Source organism: Pelodiscus sinensis, chromosome 2 (genome assembly GCF_049634645.1).
Source record: "Pelodiscus sinensis isolate JC-2024 chromosome 2, ASM4963464v1, whole genome shotgun sequence".
In the NCBI taxonomy this organism is placed as follows: domain Eukaryota; kingdom Metazoa; phylum Chordata; order Testudines; family Trionychidae; genus Pelodiscus; species Pelodiscus sinensis.
Window position 1 is genome coordinate 136,564,527 of NC_134712.1, and position 26,223 is coordinate 136,590,749.

The 26,223-nt window shown below is 43.4% G+C and overlaps 1 protein-coding gene and 1 long non-coding RNA gene across 6 annotated transcripts in view; both read left to right on the forward strand.

The window, feature by feature from the left end:
• Positions 1–26,223, forward strand: part of SEMA5A (semaphorin 5A) — a 549,656-nt gene that overhangs the window by 139,508 nt on the left and 383,925 nt on the right. The gene's annotated exons all lie outside the window — the stretch shown is intronic.
• LOC112545151 (uncharacterized) lies at positions 848–15,691 on the forward strand. 2 transcript variants are annotated; one of them, XR_012901806.1, is made up of 3 exons: positions 848–9,939; positions 11,692–11,844; positions 13,327–15,691. It is a non-coding gene; the product is annotated as an uncharacterized LOC112545151 (long non-coding RNA). The 2 variants fall into 2 exon arrangements; XR_003088582.2 differs by having other exon boundaries at positions 848–9,781.

The following is a 26,223-nucleotide window of genomic DNA, read 5'->3' on the forward strand; positions in this document are numbered from 1 at the left end:
CGCTCAGGCGTTTCGGTGCCTGTCTCCCGCGGCGCCCCAGTGCGGGGCGTGGGGTTGGTGCTCGCGATCCCCGCCGCCCCGTCACAAGCTGTTCCTGTGATTTATTATTGAATGCAAAAGCGTTATGAGTGAGGATGAAAGAGATGAGTTTGACAGTGAGTTTGGGAAGGATATCTGAGTGTTCTCCATTGTCTTGTAGATATTTGAGGCAGGCAGCAATGCATTCATGACGACGGATTTTGGTGTAGTGGGGTAATGACATACGCGGTAGCAAGGATGGTGTTCTGAGGTAGGTTATTAATGTTGCAGAGTTTAAGAGGAAGTTGTTTATGTGCTTGAGGAATCTGGCCCTTTGCGTGGTGAGTAGCTTGAGAATTGTTTCTAAGAATCCCATTTTTTCTTCAGTAAGGGTGTGTCTAGACTACATGCCTCCTTCGACGGAGGCATGTAGATTAGCCAGATCGGAAGAGGGAAATGAAGCCGCGATTAAAATAATCGCGGCTTCATTTAAATTTAAATGGCTGCCCCGATCTGCCGATCAGCTGTTTGTCGGCAGATCGGGGCAGTCTGGACGCGATGCGCCGACAAAGAAGCCTTTCTTCATCGGCACAGGTAAACCTGGTTTCACGAGGCTTACCTGTGCCGATGAAGAAAGGCTTCTTTGTCGGCGCATCGCGTCCAGACTCCCCCGATCTGCCGACAAACAGCTGATCGGCAGATCGGGGCAGCCATTTAAATTTAAATGAAGCCGCGATTATTTTAATCGCGGCTTCATTTCCCTCTTCCGATCTGGCTAATCTACATGCCTCCGTCGAAGGAGGCATGTAGTCTAGACACACCCTAAGAGTGTTGGGGACAAGTATGATGGGTCTGTCTGCTTCATTTATTTGTGTATCTTGAGAAACACGTAGCTGTCTCTAGGGTGGCTTTATGGGGAATGAGGTTGTAGAGTTGCTCCTGGGGTTGTTTGGGGATGCATTTGATGATATCCTTTAATTCCTGGGTGATCTATGGTATGGGTGTGGGTCCTTCTTTGAGTTCTTTATTGTAGATGGTGTTGAAAAGTTTGTTGAATGGCCTTGTTGAAATAATCATCATAATTGAGGACCACAGTGGTCGCCCTTTATCTGTTGCTTTGATCACTATTTGGTGGTTCGATTTCAGGGTCCACATGGCTGTCCTCTTACATGTGGAGAGGTTCTGCTGGATGAGGGTATCACAGTCATTTTTCATCTTGAATTGTTATTTGAAAACATTATTTGTTGTAAAGTTACACAAACTTTATTTTGCCATCGAAATAGGTTCCAGTATGTTTAGGGAAAGATTACTATGAAATATTTAAAGGCTCACTGATGCAGTCTCAAAAACCGAAATTAATCCCCTCGCCCTTCCAAAATTGGATCCTGGACGAAATACATCTCTGGTGTAAGTCCACTCAAGTCAGTGGAGTTACACAAGGGATGAATTTGTCCTCCTATCTTTTAAATAAAATGGATGCACACCATAGTTTAAATGCTTTTGTAGCATTTAAACTAACCACATGAATAAGCCAGTCTGTGGAACAAATTGTCTCACATGAAAACTGGCTCAGATGTTAAACAGTGAACAGTTTTAATGTTCTTTTGTTTGTCCATTATTATTTCAGCTGTACAATTATGGGAGTCTGCTGCAGATGATCAGATGCTTTCTTCATAACCTAAAGCTATTGTATTTTTTTTCTCTTTCAAATTATCCTCTTGGATTGCGCCAGACAGCATATCATTTTGCCCCCAGTAGTGCATACTGGAAGCAGTAGTGGGTGTGATGCTTTCCTCATGTTAGGCAATGAGTTTTATCAGCAGCTGCAATTTTCAGGACTAGTCCCTTCATTATTGTTTGGCATCTGCAGCACCTGCATGAATCTGTTCAGTCTTGTTTTCTACGAGTCTGGGCTCTGACTGAGATACTATGACTGTGAAGTCACTTCTCCTGGGAACAGTTTCACTATATTTTATTATAACAACAGAGATTCACTGTAACTTGAATTGTAGTTTGCACATTGCAGTGCATTGAAACAATTTGGAACTTGATTCTATTTAATTATAACCTTAGTTTAACTATATCCAAATTCATTTTAAGCAGAAAGCTTCAGTTCTGACATTCTATTACAGATTTGAACACATGTATTTGACTAAGTTTCTCAGGGCAGGGACTTGTGTACTGATACTTGTGTACTGATATCACAATGGGGTCTAGTTCTAATTGGGACCTTTGGGGAGCAACACAATTAAAATAATGAATGCTACACATTTTTGGGCTGTCAGCAATGCTCTTTGCCAGACATTTCAAAACACATATACCTAGGATTGTCATCCAGCTGATATTTTAAAGTCACATTCTAGTCTTATAACTTAATAATAACATGCACCAATAGGACTTTGTATCTGTAGATCTGAGAGTACTTAAAGTCGTGTGAATGTTGGTACCCAATTTTACAGATGGTGAAACAGGTACAACGAGGTAAGAGCTATGCGCAAGGTCACAGTATAAATCAGCAGCATAACTTCATATTTTATCCTGGTCTCCACAGTCTTCATGTCAAGTGTGCTACAGATACTTGAATTGCGATAGCCCAGTTGTTATAGTGCAGCAAGAAAATACCAAATCTTGCTTTCCAAGTGGCAAATTAAATAAGATAGGGATATGCACAATCCTATTAAATCCATTTTATTATTTTGGATTTTGGGACATATTATATTCTGATTTTTTCCATTAAAATTTAATGTTGGTGTGTTTCTTTAATCAAAATTGTTGGGATATCTATACAAATTTAGAAGCCTTGCTATATATACATAAACATGTTCAGCATTGGATTGCAGTGGGAAAAATGGCTTTCCAAAAAATTTCAACAATTTTAACAAAACAGTAGAGTCTCAATTTTCCGACCTTCACTAATCCGACATTCTGTTTTATCTGATGGTGCCGCCCGTCACATGATGGCAACGGGCTCCAGGGACACTTCACACCACAGTGGCCTTGCTTTCCCTTTTTCCAGGGCTGGGCAGGAGCTCTGGTTGGCAGATCTGCGGGGGCTCCCCTCAGCCTGGCACATGCAGCGTGAGCTCAGCAACCTTACCTCCCATCCCACGCCCGGGGCAGCTCACGCCCGTGCTACGGGCTTGCCCGGCGCTCAGGTGTGCTGGGTCTGTGCCCCACTCGGTGCCCGATCCTAGCCTTCCTGCCGCGTTAATGGCTCCACTCTTAGGAGCGGGCCTGGACCCGCTTCCCCCTCACGAAACTTTGCAGGCTGGGGGGGAGGGAGGGAAGGGAGGGAGCGGCCCCCCTGCAGAGCGAGCCCGACTCTCGGTCGGAGCAAGGGAGGAGTCCAGGAGCCCGCCCCTCCAGGCTGAGGCAGGAAGGGAAGGGGAAGGGTGTATGTGGCGAGGGGAGGGGCTGCCGCTGCCACCGGGCTGAGGAGAGGCAGGAGCGCTAGGGTCTTGGGCACATCCGGGAGGCCGGGGGGAGGAGAGAGGAAGAGGAAGGGAGAGGACACGGCCCCTCACGAGGACACAGCATCCAGAATCCACTGGGGAGGGGGCAGCGCGTGCGCCAACCGCCGCTGAGACAAAGAGTGGAGTGCGCCTGGGAGGTCCCCTCCCCAGCCGCCACTACTGCTGTCATTGCTGCTCTGCTTCCACCCCTCGGCCAGAGCGTGCCGGGCCCCCGCCCCACCACGAGCCAGAGCCATCTGTATTCTTCGACATTTCCGTTATCCGACCATCCTCCAGTCCTGTTTAGGTTACATAGTCAAGACTTTACTGTATACAGAAAAGTAACATATTTTAAATCACTTTTTAAAGCAGCATTAGTTAATATGATCCAAGTGGCATGGCTGAACAGTAACACAAGAAATCCAGAGAAGTAAGAGCTCTTACACTGTCCTTTTATTCATATGTGAATAATAATAATAATAATAACAATAAAATCCATGCTTCTAGCAGTCATTGTTTAAACGCAGTACTTTCAAGCTTCCTGTATTCTGAAGGAATGCTTAAACAAATTTCAGTGTTGATTAGAAATAATTTCAAACTATCAAATCAACAGTTTATTGTTGAGTAGCATGACAAATTGCCAAATTAAATGTCATTATTTTTGCCATCTCTGGCAGACATCTCCATTGTGGTACATTATGGTTAGCTTAAGAAAGTGATTCCCTCTTTTCTGTAAGTAGATTTCTGTTTATAAAGCTTCTGTCTGTGTCTACAGAGCTGACAAGGAAGACGATATGAGGTAGCGCAAACTCTGTGACATTAGGCACTCCGCCTTTCATAACCTCCTAGCTCAAAGATCCAGTGGAATTGGGATGGGCTCATTCTGCTTGCTGCTCAGCCTGTGTCTTCACTGCAGAGTTTTTGTGCAAAAACGGCTGGTTTTGTGCAAAAACTCACAGAGTGTCCACACCTCAAGTGTATTTTTGCACAAGAAAATGTACATTGAATTGACAGAACAGAGGGGTTTTTGCGGTGTAGGTATTCTTTTTTCTACAAGGAATAACTCCTTTTTGCGTAAGTGCTCTTGCTCAGAAGGTATGTGGACAGTAAATGAGGTTTATTTTGCACAAAAACAGCCTATCGAAAGAATCACAGGTGCACTGGTGGCCATTCTGTTAATGGGAATCCGAGCTTTTTTGCAAGTGAGCATTAAGCAGTCTGGATGCTTTTCCAATGTGCTTTTGCAGTGTGGACGGGCTCTTACGCAAGAAGTTTGTGTGAACGATCTCAGAAACACTAGCCATAGTTCACACTGTTCAGGTGAGGGGTGAGTGAAAGGTGGTAGTTTGCTGTACTGATCAATGTTTTATTGCATGAGTGGAATCTGCCTGGGAGCTGCAACTCCCGACATGAACTGACATAGCAAGGAACTCAGAAGCGTCCCTTAAATTCCAGATGCTGATCCTTCTCTCCTTAATCCTTGCACTGCTTGTGGCCTGAGCTCCCTGCATCAATCTCCCTGTGCCAGGTTGCCTACAGAGGCAACACCTAGCTGAGCCTGCCCTGCCTGCCTGCTTCTGTAGTCCTACTGCCAGGGAGAGTGTGAATTCCATGTTATTGTTTTGATTCTGCAATTCCATTCGTGTTTTCAGTAATGTCGATTTCATAGGGTTCTACACATGGTATTTTGTTGCATATGATAGGTATTTTTGTCTTTGAAAGGGAGCTTATCTTCAATCAGAACTAATGAAGGTTTTTTAAAAATTTAACAAAAGTTTTCAAGCCCCTAGAGATTATTTATTCACTAAAAGATTTACCCGGTATTGCTCAGGTCCTTAACTCGAATAAATTTTGTTTTTCTTCATTTAAATAATTGACTTGGGGTGGGGCTGGGAATGCAGGGTTTGGGATGCAGTCTGTTTCCCAGCCGTCTCTGATTGTAGCAGATTAGAGCCAGGTGAGAAGCCCTATCCATGGACCATGCAAATTGCCGGACCAGAGAGCCCCAGATTTTAGAGGTACAACCTGTAGTAGATAGCTGTCCCTTTCTCCACACTTGGCCCCGTGCTGTTCCAATAGGGTTATAGTTGTCTCAGTCCCCATCTTTGGTTTCTTGTTGCCCCCTGTGGTCTTTCTATAGTATAACTCCCTCCTACCAGATTGTCCTTTTCCTTTTTTTTTTTTTGAGAAACAATCACATTCGAGTTCCATCCTATAGTCCTGGCACAACCAAAACCTGACTTTGATTTAAGTTATGGTAAGAGGAAACTGCATACCAAATTTGGTGGTCCTAGCTCTTACCATTTAGGAGGAGTTCTTGAACAAACAGACTCACAGATGGGCAAACAGATACACATTTGTAAAATGTATGGCAAAGATCACAACATACTGCACTGATGGCTTTGGTTTTTGGCCTGATGTGACTTTTTGATGTAGCATTTGCAGTATTTCCTTTTTGAGATCCCGTTTAACTGATTCTACCTTTCTTAGCACAACTTGTCTTCTTTGGAAAAATGAAAATAACTAAATTATACTATATTATATCGTAGGTGTGTATAAATTGTAACATTTTTGAAAAGTGACTGTGAAGAGTAATATAAACCATGCAGAAGCAATGAAGACCCTCTAGCTCTGTCAGTTATATCAAGGGTGGAGTAAGGGCATAAAAAGGGCTTGCCAAGCGGCAGCAAGCCCTGCTCGCCAGCTGTGTGGAAGCGCACGCTGCGCATGCACAGACTGCGCTGCGCAGCCCCACCGGCTTAAAATGTACTCGCCACGGGCGAGTAGATTAACTAATCTGTCGAGCCCTGGGCATAAAAATAAGAAATTTCCAGCCATTGTTGGGCACTCTTGAGGAGAGCAGATATTGTCAGGGATACTGCCCTCAGGTTAATTACCACCTCTCCTCCATGTAATTACAAGAACATAGTAGTTCCAGTATACTGGCTGGGTAAAATAGGTCCAGCAAGCACCAAAGTAATCACATTTAGTTGGTGCCTTTACCCGCTACCTCTTTTCAGGTTAGAGAATCTGCAAACAGATAAAAGGGACTAGGGCAGTGGGAGCCAAGAGCCCCACTCCTCTCACTCCAAAAAGACTATGTAACCAATTTGTGTCATAGGGACTCAGACAGATGAGAGCACCCTAAGAACATTCCAGTGCCCATTTGCAGCCTAGGAACTGGGACAGTAACTTAGGCACTCAGATTCAGACTGTCAAAGGAACTTATTTGCCTTATTCTCACGGATTTCAGTGGGATTTAAATTCCTAAATATCTTTGAGTGTCTGGAAGTTTAGTCTCATTCTTTGTATTTGTTTTCTGGTGTGAACTGTTGGGTGACCTCAGATCTTGTTTTCAAGCTTTTCTTTGCAACTATTAGGATTAGAAACTTACGGTATTTTTTTGTTGAAATGAAAGCTAGAATAGCCAGGTAACAGCCTAGCTCCAGGAATGCTGACTTTCAGGAAACCACCAAAGACTGCGAGTTTTGTGATATAATTAGGGCTGCCAGATAGAAAGAAAAAGAAGAAGAGGAACTGTCAAGTGGACTCTGAAGAATAGTGAGGAAGCTCACCAATGAGGGTGGAGAGACAAAAGGGCAGTTGCTCCAAGGCCCAGAGAGTCAAAGGGGCCAAGGGCTTGCTACTGCGGTGGCAGCTGGAGCCCTGGACCCTTTCAATTGACATCAGAAGAGAGTGAGCTCTGGGCTGCTCTAAGGGTTGGTAGGGCTAGTGTGACACACTCTGGATGGTACAGAGGGCTGGCTTCCATGGCCCTGCCCCTTCTGGGAGTGAGCAGCCAGTTCTCCCCTCCCCCCTTGCCTAGGGGCCCACAAAGGTTGTCAGTTCCCCTGATCGTGAACAACAGAAAACAAAACCATGAGAGCACAATCACAGGACCCTGGACAAGAAAGGAAGAAAGAAATGAAAGAGTACCATCAATGTTCCACAGGGATCAGTTCTGTGTCTGGTTCTGTTTAGTATTTTAAACAGCGATTTAGATAGTGGCATAGAGAGTACACTTACAAAGTTTGCGGATGATACAAAGTAGAATAGGATGATAGTATTATGATTCAAAATGATCTGGACAAACTGGAGAAATGGTCTGAGGTAAATAGGATGAAATTCAATAAGGACAAATACAAAGTACTCCACTTCAGAAGGAACAATCAGTTGCACACGTACAAAATGGGAAATGACTGCCTAAAAAGAGTACTGTGCTAAGGGATCTAGGGCTCATAGTGGACCACAAGCTAAATGTGAGTCAACAATGTGAGATAGTTACAAAAAAAGCAAACATTCTATGATGTATTAGCAAGGGTGTTGTAAGCAATATATAATCTACCCATCACCCTCAAGGGTGTGATGTACTGTCCTATCTAGTGACACTGAGATCACTTACAGAGAGAATAATGAGTCTGCTCTACAGCCTTCATTGATAGCCAGCGGGCTTTTAGCTGATGTGGTAGAGGCTCATGTTCTAAACTCCAGAGTTACCAAGTTTGATTCCAGCCGCAGAAAAATGAGGTCTTTCAGCATTACAAAGACACAAAGATAAGGGCAATACTGGCAAATGAGGTCTTTCAGCATTACAAAGACACACAGATAAGGGCAATACTGGAGTATTGTGTGTGTTTCTAACCACCGCGTTACAGGAAATGTGTGGACAAATTGGAAAAAGTTCTTAGAAGAACAACAAAAATGATTAAATATCTAGAAAACACAACCTACGAGGGATGATTGAAAGAATTGTGTTTAGTCTGGAAAACAGAAGCCCTCTCAAGGTCCTTCCAGTTCTATGGGTCTTTGTGAGCAGGTAGATCAGGTTGGCCTTTTCCTCCCTTTATAAGTATCGTGTTGGTGGTGTAGCCAGCAGAAACAAGATTAGAGAAGTTGAAAGGAGACTTGGAAAAGGGGAAGTGTTCAAGAATTGTTGAGGCAAAGGGGAAGATACAGATTGGCTGAGATTTTTAGGGTCCAGAACATTTAATGGAAAGTATTTTTCATGGTGGAGAATAAAAGAGCATGTTTGTATAGATAAGTGGAATGGAGTCACAAGATTGAGAACAAAAAGTCTCACGGAGTAGCCGTGTTAGACTGTATCTTTAAAAATACCAAGTAATCCTGTGGCACCTTAGCCCTGATCTATACTAGGGGATAAATTTGAAATAAGATACACAACTTCAGCTACCATTCATTGCATAGTTTAAGTTGAAATATCTTGAATTTTGACGCCATCCACACTGTGGGAAGGCGAAGGGAGCACTCTTCCTTCGACTTCCCTTACTCCTCCTAAGAGCAGAACTACCAGCATTGATGGGAGCACCCACTCAGTTTGAATGAGTGTGCCTTCACTAGATCCACTAATTCGAATGCTGGAAGATCAATTGCGGCTGCTCTGATCTTATCTGTAGTGTAGACGTGGCCTTAGAGACTAGCAAATATATTAGATCATGAGCTTTCTTGGGCAAAACCTACTTTCACTCATCTGATGAAGTGGGTTTTGCGTACAAAAGTTCATGATCGAATGTATTTATTAGTCTCTTAGGCTACGTCTACACTGCGGAGCTATTTCAGGATACCAGAAGTATCCCGCATAGCTATTCTGCGTCTTTTGAGTGCACTTGTTATTTTGAAATATAATGGGGCTCACTAGTCCAATGTCCCTGTAAACCTTGTTCCATGAGGGTTAAGGGACGTTTCAGAATAGTGCTTCATTTTGAAATTACCTCAAAATAAGTTACACAATTTGCATGGCATAAATTGCGTAGCTTATTTTGAGGTAAGATTGCAGTGTAGACACACCTTGAGGTGCCACAATACTAGAAAGCAGTTATCACAACAGAAAGAGTTCACTAATAAAGACCTTTTTATTATCAATTTTAAGAATTGCTGAGTTAGTGATTCTCCAAACTTGTAAATCTTTGAATCCTTTAATATTAGAAAGATCCACTTGTGAATCACCTTCCAAATCTGATTCCATTATGTTCCTTGCAGCATTCTGTGTCTGTTCTGGTGGAAGGAGCTTAGATGTAATTGGGAATTACATTGGTAAATCAAATAACAATGAATGGCCCCTGTTATTATCGTTTACAACATTTATATGGGGAAAAAGGTTCCGGAAGGAACCTTCATTGCTTCATTGCAGTGTCACAAACCCATGGGTGGAATGTTCTAATGCAGAAACTGCAGTTTTCTCCCAGAAAATGTGTGGCTGGTATATTAAATTAACAGCAGACCGCTGAACTGCAAATAGGTCAGTACACACAAAGAAAGTGAGGAATTCTGCTTTACTGGACTCTGCATATATGGTAAAGGAACTGAGGATCAGAGAATGATGAATGTGTGGAGAGGTCTTTGTTCCTCACTGTAGCGAATGAACCCTTTTCCTTTAAAGCCTGCTGTGAAAGCTGTAAGATTAATGTAATTTGGAAGTTGGATCTCAACCCCTGGCTGGAAACTCTAGCTGGTATGATTTATAATTTGTATCTCTTTGCATCCTTACCAATGAGATTGTTAATAAACAAGAAATGTAGGTAGAGATCCTGCTACTTTAGTCTGACAGAGTCCCAGGTGTCTTTTAGCTGCCTGAGCCATTTAAGCCTGGGTTTCCCTATTTCTGGTTCTAAAAATGTTGAAAGAATTATTGGAGAAGGGCACTGCTTTTGAGGCCTTAGAGTTATCACTAGTAGTACAATTTCTCTGTGTGTGTGTGTTTTTTTTTTAAGCAACACTGATTTTGTATTGTGTTCATTAACACTTGCTGGTAATTTAGTTCCTATGGAAGCCTTTCACATGGAGACACTGAATGTTGTAGGGAGAGAGATAACATCCCATTTAATCAGTTAACCAGTTAAACATTATGTTTAATCAGTTAAACAGGAGCAGGCAGAGGGGTGCCTCACCCCCTCTTGCCATGGCTGGACTGGAGCAGCCTCCCTTCCTCCCCCACCATGGGCAGCGGCTGCTCCAGCTCGGCTGAAGTGCCCCCTGCTTGTGGCAAGTGCCGCTGGACTGGTCAGGGGGCTGCTCCAGCTCCTGGCAGTTAACTATAACTAGTACACCTCACCCGGTTAACCATTCACATCCTTAGAATCATAGAATCATAGAGCTGGAAGAGACCTCAGGAGGTCATCAAGTCCAGCCCCCTGCCCAAAGCAGGACCAATCCCAACTAAATCAACCCAGCCAGGGCTTTGAAATTCCCTAGAACCGTGGTCCCCAACACGGTGCCCGCAGGCACCATGGCGCCCGCGGGGGCATTTGAATGCGCCCGCCAAGTGCTCGGGGCTGGCCTGGCCCTGGGCACATGGCGCGGCGCTTTCGGGGAGCGTCGGCCCAGGGCGCGCGGCGCTTGCGTGGGGGAGCGCCGGCCCCGGGCGTGCGGCGCTTGCGGGGGGGGAGCGCTGGCCCTGGGCGTGCGGTGCTTGTGGGGGGGGAGGAGCGCTGGCCCTGGGCGCGCGGCGCTTGCGGAGGGGGGGGGCCGGCCCCGGGCATGCGGCTATGGGGGGGCGCTCCCGGGCGCGCAAGTGTCCCCGCCCCCTGGCGCCCGGCGGGCGGACGGCCATGCCCCCTGGCGCCCGGCGGGCGAATGGCCATGCCCCCTGGCGCCCGACAACCTCAAAAGGTTGGGGACCACTGCCCTAGAATGTGTCTGGATTATTTTCACTCATAGTTTCAGTTCACACACCCCATGTGCCCCTCCCATTGCTTCTTGCTGCTCTTACAGTGAAATCACATGATCCAGTCCAGGCTCCTTTGTAACCAGGGTTGACTATCTCTCGTCCCCCACCTCCACCACCCTGATTGGTAATCAACCCTGCTACAAGTTCAAAAATCAGTAAGTGACAAATTACTGGTCTAAAGCTCTTGAATTCAGAAGCGATTTTGGATGTGATGGAGACATGAGAGACACTTTATGTAATTTAGTTCTTTGATCTGCTTCTCAGCGATTGACTCTTTCATTGAAAAGATGCTATGACTTACATATTCAGCAAACTATAACCTTTCCAATGACACTCCACATGACTTATCTTGCATGAAATACACAATAGCTATATCATAATCATATCATAATAATATCATGGTGAATAATATGAGTTTCACTTCATAATACCATCGATAATTTTTTGAGGACATGCAGTTTAAAGCTTAGGGATTTGAAATAACTTTATTTCGTAAAGTGGTACTTTACCTCTGTCTTTTCCGTCCTTCTTCTAAAGCTGTGTATCATTATCGAGGCAAAGGAATAGTCCAAATTTCAGAAAAAAAGGACTCTGCTGATAATCCAAACTCTTCCAAAAGAGATTATTTATTTATTATATGGTTTCCATAATTTATCCATTCTATGAGCAAGACATAAACTGCATTGTGGGGTAAGCAATGATACTTGAAATAAAGTTAATTATCTCAGTCCTGAATATGCAATTCCCTTCTAAAAGATAGTACACTATTGCTATGTCTACACTACAGAGGTTTTTTTTTGGAAAAACAGCCATTTTTCCGAAAAAAAACTTCACTTACGTCCACACTGCAGTTGCGTTCTTTCAAAAACAAATTGAAAGAACAGAGGGGTTTTTCTGACATTGGCAAACCTCTTTCTATGAGGAAAAACCCTTTTTCTGAAAGAGCTCTTCTGGAAAAAGGCATGTGTGGACAGGGAAGACGGAATTCTTTCGAAACTTTTGTATCACTTCTGAAAATCTTAGCAACTGTGTGTCAAGCGCATAACATATGTATTGGCAAAAAAATAGGAATATTAAATACAAATGGAAATGTATTGCAAATTATTTATATTTATTTCTGTTTGAAATTTCAAACTGCAGTACATTAGAATTAGAAAAGCACACAAGCATTCATAATACAAACTAATGTAGCTGTCACAACTAAAGAGTAATAGTTCCTCGAAGCGTTTCACTCTTCACTACCCCTCTCCTTTCTATTAAAAAGTTTTAATGAATTGTGTATAATCAGGACAATTGTCCTAGAAAATACGTTATGGATTAAAAGGACTGTGGCTGCTATCAAATGTTGCTAAAATTATATTAACCCTCTCCTTTCATTTTTTAATATTGTATCCTTTGCAGTGTGGGGCAGGCTGCTGTGTGCAGTAATGTGGTAGAATTATTTTGAGATTTATAAGAAGTAAATAAGCTTTACATAAACAATATTTATGAAATGAAAGGTATGGAATATATTCTATTTTTAGAAACTGAGAGAAGTTTTTCTAGTTAGAAAATGTTATGTGAAGACTTGAAGGGTACTGTCTTTTAGCATCTTGGGGACTGTTTTCTCCCGTAAGAACATGCAAGGTATACAGTATATAGAAACATATTACTACAGAATATATTGATAGCAAAGGTTGTAAGAACCATCTACAGCACCCACTCATAGATAAATCTGTGAGATTCAAATGAAGCAACTATAGTCATACCATACATAAAAAGGCGTATAGTATGATCTGTCTTGACATTTTTTCTTGAGAGAAAATGATACAATTGCACAAAAACTTAAATAAGTAGCACCACTTTATTTTGTGAAAGTTACATTCATGCACAGAGTTGATAGGAAAGTCCAGAGAATCTTGTTTCACCATAGTGATAGGATTGATTGATGTCTTTGCTGATGAGACTGTAACTGGGGGATTTCTTTCCAAACCACAGAACTTCTTAGTAAATGGAGTGTGTGCAATAACTATATAGAAAATGCAGTTTTCTTCCTGATGACCTCAAACCACATCCTATAATTCAGTATTTTATAGAAACCAAACTGAACCACAGATTAGCCACTGATTTGCCTTGTTGCATATCTGTATCTATGTAACACATATGTACATTCACCTATAAATATCACTACAGGTTGCATCTCGCAGAACCGGGACACGCTTGTCTGGCAACATCCATGATCTGGCAGGACTACAGATGTTCTTGAATGAGAGCCCCAGGGCAGGAGGACAAGCAGCCGAGAACCCTGCACATGTCAAGGCTGGTGGTAGTGGGGCCAGAGCCTCAGCAGCCCAGCAGCAGTAGCGGGGCCATAAGTAGCGGGACAGAGGCAGACAGGCAACCCCGCTGGGGCCAGAGCAGCCTGTTCCACAGAGCAACACAATTGGGGCTGTGTGCTGACCCGGAAGCAGGGCAGAGCCGCAGCAGCCTGGCTGGTGATAAGGCTGGGCTGTGGCAGTCCAGCAGGGAAAACCTATCAGGAGCTGTGGCTGTGGAGCTGGGGCCGCGGCTACCCAGCTGGGGCCGCGGCAGGCTGGCAGCCTGATCGGGGCTGTGTGTTGGCCGGCAGCGGGGCTGGTGCTGCCATGGCAGCCCAGCTTGGACCAGGGAAGCTTAGTCAGGGCCACATGTCACCCAGCAGCAGGGTGGGTGCTGTGGCAGCGGGGCCAGGGCTGTGGGCTGCTGTGACAGCACTGGGGCTGGGGAAGCAGCTCTGGCAGCAGGGCTGGGGCAGCCATGTCACCCAGCCGGCAGCAGGGCTGAAGGAGTTGGCAGTGAGGAGGGATGGCAGGCTGAGGGAGCAGGTGGCAGGGGACCTTCCCTGCTCTGGCAAATTCCTGTAGACCGCCCAGGTCTACAGGGTGCAGGACCATGGAGGACCAACTCCAACCTGGACTTTTTTGTACGTTATAATGTATATTAAAATATATTTATTGGGGTGAACATGTGCATTCTTTTACCTCAGACTCTGTATTTATTCTTTGTTTAGACATCTATTTCTGTGCTTATCTTGTCAATCCCTGAGGCTTTCAGAGGCGTTGCTTGCAGCATTCACCATTTCCAAGTGATAGGCATGTTAACGTGGGAAGGTCAAGTATTCTAAGCAGCAGAATAAGCAAGCCATGAGAGTTTTTACTTGCTCTAGATCAGTGGTTCCCCACCTTTTGGGGCTGCCGGGCGCCCGGGGGCGGGGCCACTCATGTGGCGCGCACTCAGGGGCGGGAACGCGCACGTGCCGCGTGTCCAGGGGTGGGGCCACGCACGGGCCGCGCATCGGGGGTGGGGCTCCGCATGCGCCATGAGCCCAGGGGCAGGGACGCTCATGCACTGTGCATCCGGGGGCAGAGCCAGGCACGCGCCACGCACCTGGGAGGGGGGGGGACTGCACCTGCACTGTGTGCCCAGGGCCAGCGCCACATGCCCAGGGTGCAAGAATGGTTTGGGCCGGCCATGGTCACTCGGCGGGCGCACATAAATGCTCTGGCAGGCACTATGGCGCCCACGGGCACCACGTTGGGGACCACTGCTCTAGATCATGGAGCAAATGTCTGACAGGTCCCAGATTAAAATGCTGGTGTTCCTAGTTCTCAGTTCCGTTGACTAGAGGACTATGCTGCCTACCTATTGTGACTCAATCTAATATATAAAGGAGAATGTTTGTAAGTTTGTGCGCTAATACCTTGGATACTGTAAGAGCTACCGCAACCAAACTTTGCATGGGATTACCTTTTATCCAGGAGAAGGTTTTAAGGTACTTTTGAACCCGATCGGGCCTGAGTTCAAGCTATAAAAATCAAAAAGTAACCCGCCACACTGTGCTACAGGGGCCGCCCTGCTCACCCTAGGTCCTGTGCCCACTGCCTGCGGCCCCCAGCACCGTCCAGGACTCACCCCCTCCCGCCTGCGAGGTTATGTAAGCGACCCGCTCCCTCCCCCCTTCCCCGGCCGCGCCGGACGTAGCGTCCTGACCCCCACGCGCACAACGGCTCGAGCACCCGCCCTGCCCCCCGCGGCACCTGCAGTCCCGGGCGTGAGCTGGGGCGCCCCTCCCATGTGTAACCTGCCCTCTCCCCCCAGGGATGACGCGGACCCATATTTTAATCCCTATAGAAATCAGTGCAACTTTTCTACCATTCAAAAAATATAATGCATTACTAATTTTCTACATTTTGTTCCTCTGGTTTCCTGAGCAACGCCAGGTAACTCCAGCTAGTTTAAAATACTTAGTAACTTAGGCTGTAAAGGGCTATCTTGTTCTAAGGCCAATTTATTCATCTACCGTGGGTACATTATATGGAGGAGAGGAGGATTTGTTTGAATAGCAAAAACATAGGCACTGGCTCCATGAGTGCTTTGGGGCTGGATTTCTCTGGGGGGGAAGTTAGTGCATATGCAGCACTCACTGCAGTCAAGCACTCGCCCCCCCTCCAGGTCTTCTCCCACCAGCCATGAATAGCTGTTTTGTGGCATTTGTGGCTTCTGAGGAAGGGGCAGGAGTGGGGACATGACCCACTTGGAGGAGGAGGTGGGAAAGAGATGGGGTGGGGCAGAGGCTTGGGGAAAAGGATGGAGTTGATGGTGGAGTGGAGGCAGAGTAGGGGTGGGAAGACGTGGGGGGACTTGGGGAAGGGTTGGAGTTGGGGTGGGGCAGAGGTAGACCAGGGACAGGAATGGGTAGAGGGAGGGTCGACCACCTCCCCTCTCCAGGGTTACAGGGGAAGTCATTGCTGATCAACAAAATGTGGTAATAAGAGTGATATTATGTGAGTTTATATATTTTTGAATAAAATATATGGAAACTTTGCTTATAAAACACTTAGATCCAGAGTCCTTGATAAGAGGTTTTCTTTCTGCTTTGAAAGAATCAAAGAGTTTTTGAAATATGCTTAGATCTTGGCTATTTTCCCCATGCATTGTTTTTTTACAGTATCTTTGCCTATGTAGTCCTGAGATTTACGCTTCCAACTGCAGGTAACTCTTTTATGTGTATTATTTTTTTTTTACATTAATCCACTCAGACAAATTCAGTGAAACATGCTTTAAAATAGCCATTTAATGAAACAATAATAAAAAAGTCAATTATTGTAGATGGTCTTTTATTGAAGCTTGAGCAGAACTCATTCTCTAGATACCAAAGTGTTAACTGCTTTAGGACTATCATAGCGGAGGATGTGATTCGTGCATGTAAAGATGTGCATTCAAAAATGAAAGTTGGGCTGAGGTTTCTCTGAAAATCTGACTATCTTCAGTATCAATTTAAATAGTGACTTTTAAACCAAATGCATTTTGGCAAATAACTGAAGATCAGACACTGGAATTTGTATATTATCAGTGGAAGGAAATTTTTCAGTAGGTATAGTTCTATATGCAAGTGAAAAAAAAGAAACCAGAAGAGAATGAGTTTTAAAGCCCAAATCTTAAGAAGCAAAGAGAGGAAAGAAGTGCTCTGAATCTTGATATCTGAAGACTTAGAAAAAATTATGTAGCATATTGATTAATATCTGAGTATCTCTGCTGTTGTCTCCCAGCTTCTGATTTCAAGGCAGATCCAAGACTAATTTGGTGCCCACAGCGTGCTTATTCAGCCTGAATTTGAGTTACCAGTAGTTGTGCAGTGATCAGTGTTCCCTGCAAGCTGAGTACATGGCTGGCCACCCAGGAGAGATTCAAATGCTGCCCAGCTGATTAACAGAGCACCCACAATGCCCACAACTAGAAGTATATGTTTCTACTGGTGGTGTATATCTCTAAATGCCTGGGTGCACATAACAAAGTTTATTCTGTACGTGGATGAAAAAAATTAGAGAAAACATTAGTGGTGGTACTGATATATTAGTGCAATGCATATTGAAACTCCCTTTTATACAACAGCATATTTTAATAAAACACAGCCAATGTAATTTTGTAATTCAGAGGTGGACTATAATTGAAATACTGTTATTTTTAACTGAGCTGGAATAACTAATAACTTGATTTCATTTTGACTATATGACTTTGGCATCTCGAGGGAATTATCTTGAGATAAATCCTCTAGGACTTGCCAATACAGTTACTCTACCTTGAAGGCTCAGCTACTTAAATTTTAATTTTTTTCCAGAGTAATAGCCATCTTTGTTGGCTCCACTAATACAGGAGTAGATTGAATAAGCTATTGCTCTTTTTTTAAAAGCTGCTGACAGATAAAATGAAATATTGCTTTTGTGCAAATAAATAATTTTAGTTAATGGACTTCATTTATTTTTACAGTTCCCCATGGCAAACTGAACCTAAACAAGTGACTGAGAGAAAAGAATAATAATAAGCCCCTTAGAACGTAGATATAAAATAAGGTCACTGGAGTGAAACATTATTGAAATATATAAAATAGATTAATGTATTTTTTCATTTTGTACCATTAGGTCATTTTATACAGCTGTAAAATGTAACTTGTCATAACTCCAATCTGAATAAAATCTTGTGTAGAAAATCCCTTTTGCAGATTCTGTTTGTAATACAGTAGATCCAGCAAGCACTACAATGCTTAAAAAGCTGTCAATGTTTCCATTATCACACTGTTTTTGAAAAGTTTGACTTGGCCAGTACATTACTTTTAGACTGAAACTTGGCATAGGTAGGGTATGTGAGTCAAAAAGTCATATTCAAACTTTTTGGCTTCCCCTTTCACTTCTGTGTGAGAGGTTCCAGTCTTATTATGGCTTCCAGAGATAGTGGCCAATAGACTTGTCAATAAGGAGGACAGGGCTAGGCGAGGGCAAGTTTCTGACTTGTTAAAACTCTTGAATTTCACTTTTATAGCATCAGCACTGTCTGGATACTGAGACTGTTACTTCTCAAGTTAATTTCAGTCCAAACTGAATGAAATCAAATTGTCAAGTGAAAAGAAAACGAAGAGGTGGAAAGAAAAACAGACCCCTAAATGTTTAAAATATTTAATTTCTATGAGTTTGCAATTCTGAAGACCGTGTGTGTCTGACTCTCACAGGCATCCCTAGTTGCTCTGTCTATGCAAAAGCAGCAGAGGTGGGCCTTAGCATGTAGTATATGTCTTCTGCAATTCTAATATCAGTTATGGTGTGGAAGGTGTTCCTATTTTCTTATTTGAGATTTAATTTAGGGACAAATAGAAATGAAGCAAAGACCAAAATGAAATAATGTAACTTAGAACACTTCAGGTAAAGAAGGATGGTCAAATGATCTGCAGAGATCATAGCATTTTGTAAAACTACACTGAACCAAACAGTAAGAATAAAAAGCTATAGAGAGATCATTTCCCTCCATTTTATATATTTTTTCTTTTATTATAACAGTAAAAAAGTTTTTCTTCTATATCAGCAAATTGGAAGTTCTTCCAAGGTAAATTTAATGGTGATAATTATCTCACTGACTGAGAAAGGTCATACAAACTGCAGTAGAATGTCTTTGTGTCTCTGTTAGAATTAGATGCCCATTGTGCTCCAAGACTGAAATTGGGATTACATGTTCAGGGAGTAAGACGCAATAAGAGCCTTTTCCTGATATTTGTATTTGCACTACCCTAGGGTCCAAGTACACATGAGTAAGCAAAACAGGTTGTTAGGGAGGAACATCTAAATTGATGAAGGGGGTTAGTAGTAATCTGCAGTTTGTATGAAACGGCTGCAAAGTACGAATCCTCCTTCCACCTTCCCTGGAGCAAACAAAGCAGAGATGCAGTGTGTTTCAGATGGGTATCGCCAATGCACAATATCTCTTATGGGGGAGATGTGTTGTGTCTGTCTCATGTTGTTCAGGAATGTGCCTAAAAGAACAATCAGACTCTTCATGCTTTGTGAAGAAAGATTCCAAGGAAAGCTCCTTTCATTTGTAGATTAATGCCAAGAAAATATATACTGCTTGAGTGAATGTATATTGAATTGAGTTCCTCTTTAGGTATGAGAGAAGCATTCAAAATGCAATATAGAAGCTAAGAGTTCAATTCTGTAAATGTTTACCACATTGTAGGTATGCGTAGTTAGATAACTGGTGCACTGTTCCTTTAAGAGAGGCATGGGAAATGACTTTGAGATTGGCTTTTGTGCGGAGATAAGCTGTTGAGACAAGAGCATGTATTTGAAAGCCTTGCTAATAAAGGGCAGCTTAGTATACCCTGTCCTGTAGGGGCCTCCACTCCTGTGAGTAATCTGTACAAAGATAATGCACAATGTCCGAAGGAAAACAACCACCACAACAAAACTATGGTTTTCATGTAGAACAGTGGTTCTCAGGTGGTCCGCGGGTGCTTCCCAGTGGTCCAAAGCAGAGGTCAGCCTCCTCTTTTCCTCCATGCAGTGGGAGCCCATGCTGCCACTAGAGCTCCGTGGCCAGCACGCAGCCATAAAGCATAATCAGCTCCAGTCGGCAGGCGGAGAGGTGAAGAAAGTAAACTCACTCCCCTTCCCTGATGTGAGCGGCGGCTCTACATGTGGAGGAGCACTGCCCTGAACCTCTCTATGGGAAAGTCCCGCCTGCTGCTGGGCATCTTCCTCGCCTAGGCCCTGCTGAGCTCACAGTCACCATGGTAAGAGCGGCACATCCCTCGGTTGTTCCTGTGGGGAGAGGCTGCAGGTTGGGCTATGCCGCTTCCAGCAGAGGTGGGAGGAGGCAATGCTGGGGCTGAGGACCCCACAGGATGCAGGTAAAGGCTCTGGGCTCTTTGGAGCTTTGCACCTCCAGGGACTAGGTATGGGGGGAGAGGCTGGGCCACCTCAGCGCCCGCCCCCCGAGGTTGTCATGGACTTCATCCCCATGAGACCCCACCCCCAGCAGGGCTGGGCACTCCAGGTACTTATTAAAAATGCCAAGTACACCCTTTACAAAAGTACTTATGACATGTAGGTATTTGTAAGTAAAAATACAAGTATAAATAGAGAGACTTTCAAATACCATATTCTCTATAATTGTCTGGTCAACAGATGGAGAATTCCTAAATAATACAAGCACGTATTGAAAGGGAGCGAAAAGCGCAATAATGAATTTTTAATCTTATACAGAAATAAGTATGGAATAACATAGAAAAAAATCTCATATAAATGTAAATACATTTATAAATTTCCTTTCTGTTTATTTATATATAACGATATTATATACAGACATCATATCACTCAATGAAATGGGTTTTTTTCTGCAATAACAGCATGATCTTGAACATATCCTGAAGATGGTTCCTTCTTGGAAAAAGGATTTGTCCAGTACTATTGAATTATCTTTCCACTTGAGCAAATCTTGGCGTTGTGGTATTAAATTTGATAAGAACTGTAGCAACTGCTTTTCACTTGATTCAGATCATGCAGTGGATTATTGAGGAATTGCATCCCGCAATTCTTAAGTCAGATTCAGCTACCCTTTTATCATCAGAGCAATAGAAATTAGTGGCAGCTGTGGAGGTTGTACATTGAGCTATAGTTTTGATAGCATGTTAGTATAAACTAGATCTTATTTTAAAACGTTTCCTTGCAATTTTTTCTGATTCTGATTGTGCAGACAATCTAGCTAAAAAATTGGGTATGACACAGAAGCAATGATGGATCTCTCTACACTATTGTTATGCACAGTTCCATCACAGGTCAAAATATGCCTGAACCATTTTCTAAGTTTATCCTTCAAATTATCTGCCAAGCAAAAATGGTATTTTGGAGAAAATGAGTCAAATCTGGATTTTAGCATAAGTAGAGAAGGCAGAACTGCAGCATAGAAAGACTCATTTGTTCTCCTATCCATGAAGTTTGTCAAATACATTGGCAACCGGGACATCACGTCTAAGCACTCAATTAGAAATTCCAAGTGTGGGTAGGAGAATTGTGACAATTCCATCACAATATTCATCCTGTCACATGTCATAAATGTGATCAAAGCAATGTAACTTTGAATTCCATTGGATAGTGGTAGGTTTGGAAATTGTTTTCCTATGGGTGTAATTCTCATCAGCCCTCTTGAGCTTTCGTGTGCAGCATTGCTTAAGGCAGAGCATTAACCCATTAATATTCTTGAAAAGACACTTGTATTGAGAGGTTTTGGGCAGAGCACAGTAGTTACCACTAAATTCAGTGTGTGTGAAAAACTGGTCAGAGTTGGTGGCAAGTTAAATAGACGTGAACACTCAGCAGCGTTGCTTAACAATCCCTACATGGCTACATATACCAGAAGCTGGGGTATCTTGTTTTCATACCAACATCATTCTCCACTTGATTACCCATCATTGTTCAGCTGTCCAGGTGCTGGAAAAAAGTGTGAGGGCTTTAACAAAATTATTACTATTGCCATAACCATGTCTTATTTTTGCTGAATCCAAGTCAAAGAGTGAATGGACCTCAGTTACCAGAGACGCAATATTATTGCACTCTGACTATAACAGGGTTCAAAACAGAACTAGATAAATTCATGGACGACAGATTCATCAATGGCTATTAGCCAGGATGGGCAGCAATGGTGTTCCTCATCTCTCTTTGTCGGAAGCTGGGAATGGATGACAGGTAGGGTTGCCAAGTGTCCAGTATTCACCCAGACAGTCCGGTATTTTTGGCTCCTGTTCGGTAAAAAAAAAACAGAGAATACCGGACATCTAAGATATCTGGTATTTTCTGAATTTTTCCCCGGCCAGGAGGCAAAAATGCCGGGCACCTGGCAATCCTACAAACATTCAGCGCCCGGCCTCACCCCAACCCCCTCTTTCCCTCCCTCCGGCTCCAGCCCCCATGCCTACCTGGTTCCCCAAGGCTGCTGGCACAAAATGGCTGCCGGCCAAAAGACCTAGGGGAAGCAATGCTTCCCCTGGGTTTTAGTGCTCAACCTCTCCCTGGTTCCTATCCCTGCAGTTCAAGGGGACATGCTGTTTTATTTTAATTTTTTATTTTTTTGGCTTAATAAGTCCTTGGAGTCTTTTTTTTGTTTTGCTCAACAACTTTGGTCCTCTCCCCCCTTTTTTGCCCTTCAACAGAAGGGTGGGGGTGTTCAGTATTTTTGTTTCAACCATCTGGCAGCCCTAATGACAGGGCTTGATGGGGAACCTGATATTGGCCATTGTTGGAAGACAGTGTGACAGGTTAGATCACAGAAGTCCTGTTGGGGTTGTCCACCTGGTGTGCTGATCACGCTACTGATGCCTGTCTTCCTGCTCTCTGGGACTCCCCACCACTCTGTCTTGCTGGGCCAGAAACCCTGGTCTTCCCCAGCAAAGGCAGCGTTGTGGTTACTACCCCTCTACAGAGCAACACAGATGCTGAACCAGTACAGCTTTAGAAGGGCTCAGCACGTAGGAAACCAATTTGCAAAAGGAACCAAAACCACAGATAAATCCATCTTGCCCTGTGTAAAAGTTTTACGCAGAGAAAGCTCATAGGCTGTGTCTAGACTGCAGGCTTCTTTCGAAAGCATCTTTCGAAAGATCGCGTCTAGACAGCAGGCGGATCTTTCGATAGAGGAAATCCGCTTTTTCGAAAGAGAGCACCCAGCGAGTCTGGATGCTCTCTTTCGAAGACGGCCTCTTTACATTGTAGAACGCCTTCTTTCGAAAGAGGAACTTTCGAAAGAAGGCGTTCTTCCTCGTGAAACGAGGTTTACCGCCATCGAAAGAAAAGCCGCGTTCTTTCGAAATAATTTCGAAAGAACGCGGCTTGAGTCTGGACGCAGGGGAAGTTCTTTCGAAAAAAGGGTACTTTTTTCGAAAGAACCCCTGAGTGTGGACACGGCCATAGTGTCTGCCTCCTTTATTAATGAAACAGTTGATCTAAACATATTTCACAAGCTAAGCCACCTCTTAGCTTGGGTTCAATTTTTTGGGTTCTTAGAAGTTTGCAGCAGGCATCTTAGGTGGTAAGGGGGGAGGAGTGTCTCCTGGCATCTAGCAGTTGCCCCTATTCTTTGTTTCCCCCCGTTATAGCTGTTTTGACCAAGGGGGGAATTCTTTATGCAGAGTTTAAACTTTTCTCACCTTGAGTGTACAAGATCCAAAAGAGAATAAAGCATCAAGTAGCCTGCCCACATGTCTTTCTGGGACCAACTACAGTTTGGGCTTATAGGACAAACAAGACTGTTTACCCTTTGTTGGTTTGAGTACGGAGTCGTGTTTCTGGAGCATCAGTAATGGTCTTCATTAGCAGATTTAGAATGATAAACAGATCCATTCTTCATATTTCTAATTACACATACAAGAAAGATACATGCACACAAATAGGATTTAAAGATAAAGCAGATTACAACTATTAAAATGACGTCACATGATCTATTTTGCAGAAAGCATCTTTGAGTTATGCATATTCGTATTCATAAGCTAATTTTCATACAGCATAGGGGATCCTATCCCAGACAGGATACTGGGCAAAATGGACCTTTCTTCTGACCCAGTATGGCAATTCTTCTGTTCTGTTCTGTACAAATGTGTTTTAACAAGTGTCAGAAACCTAAGACTGTGGACTCTCTTGTTATGTTATCAGAGTCAGTCCAGTGACAGGTGATACTTGTGTAGCTTCTCGCTTGATGGGCCCACACTCCTGCTGTTGTGGAAACATAAGGAAGAGATGTCAATTTATTTTTAGTTTTTTCTAGAACCAAGTGGTACTATCCCACTAGTTTATTTTGAAATGTTTCAGTTCACATACGAGTGGCCTTATAAATAATTCCATTAAGAAAGTGTGGATGACATTCTCTTCAGCAAACAGGGGCAGAATTGCACTAACAAAATCAAGTATTATTAGTGTATGTGTTTTTTCTTTGGATACTGGTCCATTACAGAGTCATTGCTTCTGAAGTATCTAAATAGCTGTCTAGAGAGTCTCACAACCTGAGGGTAAACTACCAAAAAGTTGGGCAGATACCCCAAACTACTTGGCTGTGTCTACACTGGGCCACTTATTCTGGAAAAGCAGCCGCTTTTCCGGAATAAGCTGCGAGCTGTCTACACTGGCCCCTTGAATTTCCGGAAAAGCAGTGACGATTTACTGTAAGAAATCAGCTGCTTTTCCGGAAAAACTATGCTGCTCCCGCTCAGGCAAAAGTCCTTTTTCCGGAAAACTATCCCGGAAAAGGGCCAGTGTAGACAGCACAGTAGTCTTTTCCGCAAAAAAGCCCCGATCGCGAAAATGACGATCGGGGCTTTTTTCCGGAAAATCGCGTCTACATTGGCCACGGACGCTTTTCCGGAAAAAGGGGTTTTCCGGAAAAGCATCCTGCCAATGTAGACGCTCTTTTTCTGGGAATACTTATAATGGAAAACTGTTCCATTTTAAGCATTTCCGGAAAAAGGTGCCAGTGTAGACACAGCCATTGTGTATACGTCATCTGCAAACTCTATTAATGATAATTGTATGTTTTCCTCCAGGTCACTAATAAACATTTTATATGGTGCAGGCTGAAGACTCAACTAAAAATTCTCTCATGATTCTCCATGTATAATTACATTGCAGTTACATTTGAGACCTGTTTGTTAAACAGCTTTTAATCAACTTAAAGCATGACATGCTAATTTTATATTGTTCTAGTTTTTAAATCAAATGCCATCAAATAAAGTGTTACAGAAATCTAATTAGTTTACATGAAAACTATTATTGTGAAAAGTCAAACCTGTAATTTTTTCAAGAAAATATATCTAGTTAGTTTGACAGGATCTATTTTGCATAAACTCATTTTGATTGGAATTAATTATATTGCTTTCCTTTAATTCTGTATTAATCAAGTCAGGTATCAGCCATTCCATTATGTGACCTGAGCTGAATATCAGACTGACAAGCCTTTAATTATTTGGGTTATCTCATTTATCCCTTTAAAATATTGACACAACATTAGCTTTCTTCCAGTCTCCCAGAACTTTTCAGGTGTTCCAATATTTATTGAAAATCAATCTTCATGATCCAGTAAGATCATCATCCAGCTTTTTTTTTTAAATTCTTGAGGGCAAGTTAGTCAGGTCCTTGCCACCCATTAATAAACGACCTGCCCTCCTCTTCTCCCAGATGTCCTAGAATGCAGGAATTGGGGTTTGTCCTGGGAAGCCTTTTACTCAGCTCTCAGGGATGACTCCTGGAGTAGAAGGCTGTCTTTCCCACAGCTTTGATTGCTACACCGGGTGATTGTTATAAGCCATATTCTCTTGTGTTCTCCCCTCCTCCCGCTCCATTATCAGACTCTAGCTACATCCACAGCTCATTTTCTATTCAATTATGTCTGTGTTTCCTAAATAAAAATGAATTATTTCAGAAAAGGAGGCTCTGCTTTGGGGTGTGTGGTGATTTACAGGGCAGTACCTGTACAACGGGAGGCACCTAGATAATGAGCAAAAACATAACTGGCACTTCATTGTCTAGTCTTTCATGAAACTCATTTTCAAAGCTTCTCTGAGGCACAGTGCACCTCAATGTGCTCTCCTTACTTCCATGGTGTCTGACTGCTCATAATTGGCCATCAGGCAATCTGCCTCAACCACCCATGCTTCCAGAAACATTTCTGCCTTAATTTCACAGCTATCATGCAGCACACAGCAAGTAGCAACAACAATGGGAATATTGCTTTCACTGCAGAGATTTTAAATGGCAAAGGCACAGTCTACCACCATTCTGCATTTTCTCAATCTGAAGTTGAATTGGTCCTTACTGCTGTCCAAGCTATCTGTGTACGGCGTCATGAGTCATGAGGGCAAGGAGTAGCCTGGGTCTCCAAGGATAACTATTGGCATTTCATCGTCTCCAATAGTAATTTTCTGGTCTGGGAAGAAAGTTGCATCTTGCAGCTTTTTGAATAGATCAGAATTTCTAATGATGCATGTGTCATGCACCTTTTCCTACCATCCCATGTTGATTTTGGTGTGACAGCTCTTGTGATCCACCAGCAACTGCAACACCATTGAGAAGTACCCCCTTGTGATTTATATACCCTTTGGGAAGATGGTCTGGTGCCAAGATAGATGGAACATACGTCCCTATTTCCCCACTACAGTTAGGGAACCTCATCATAGCAAAACCATCCACTATGTCCTGCACATTATCCAGAGTCACTAATCTTTCTAGCAGAAGGATACTGATTGCC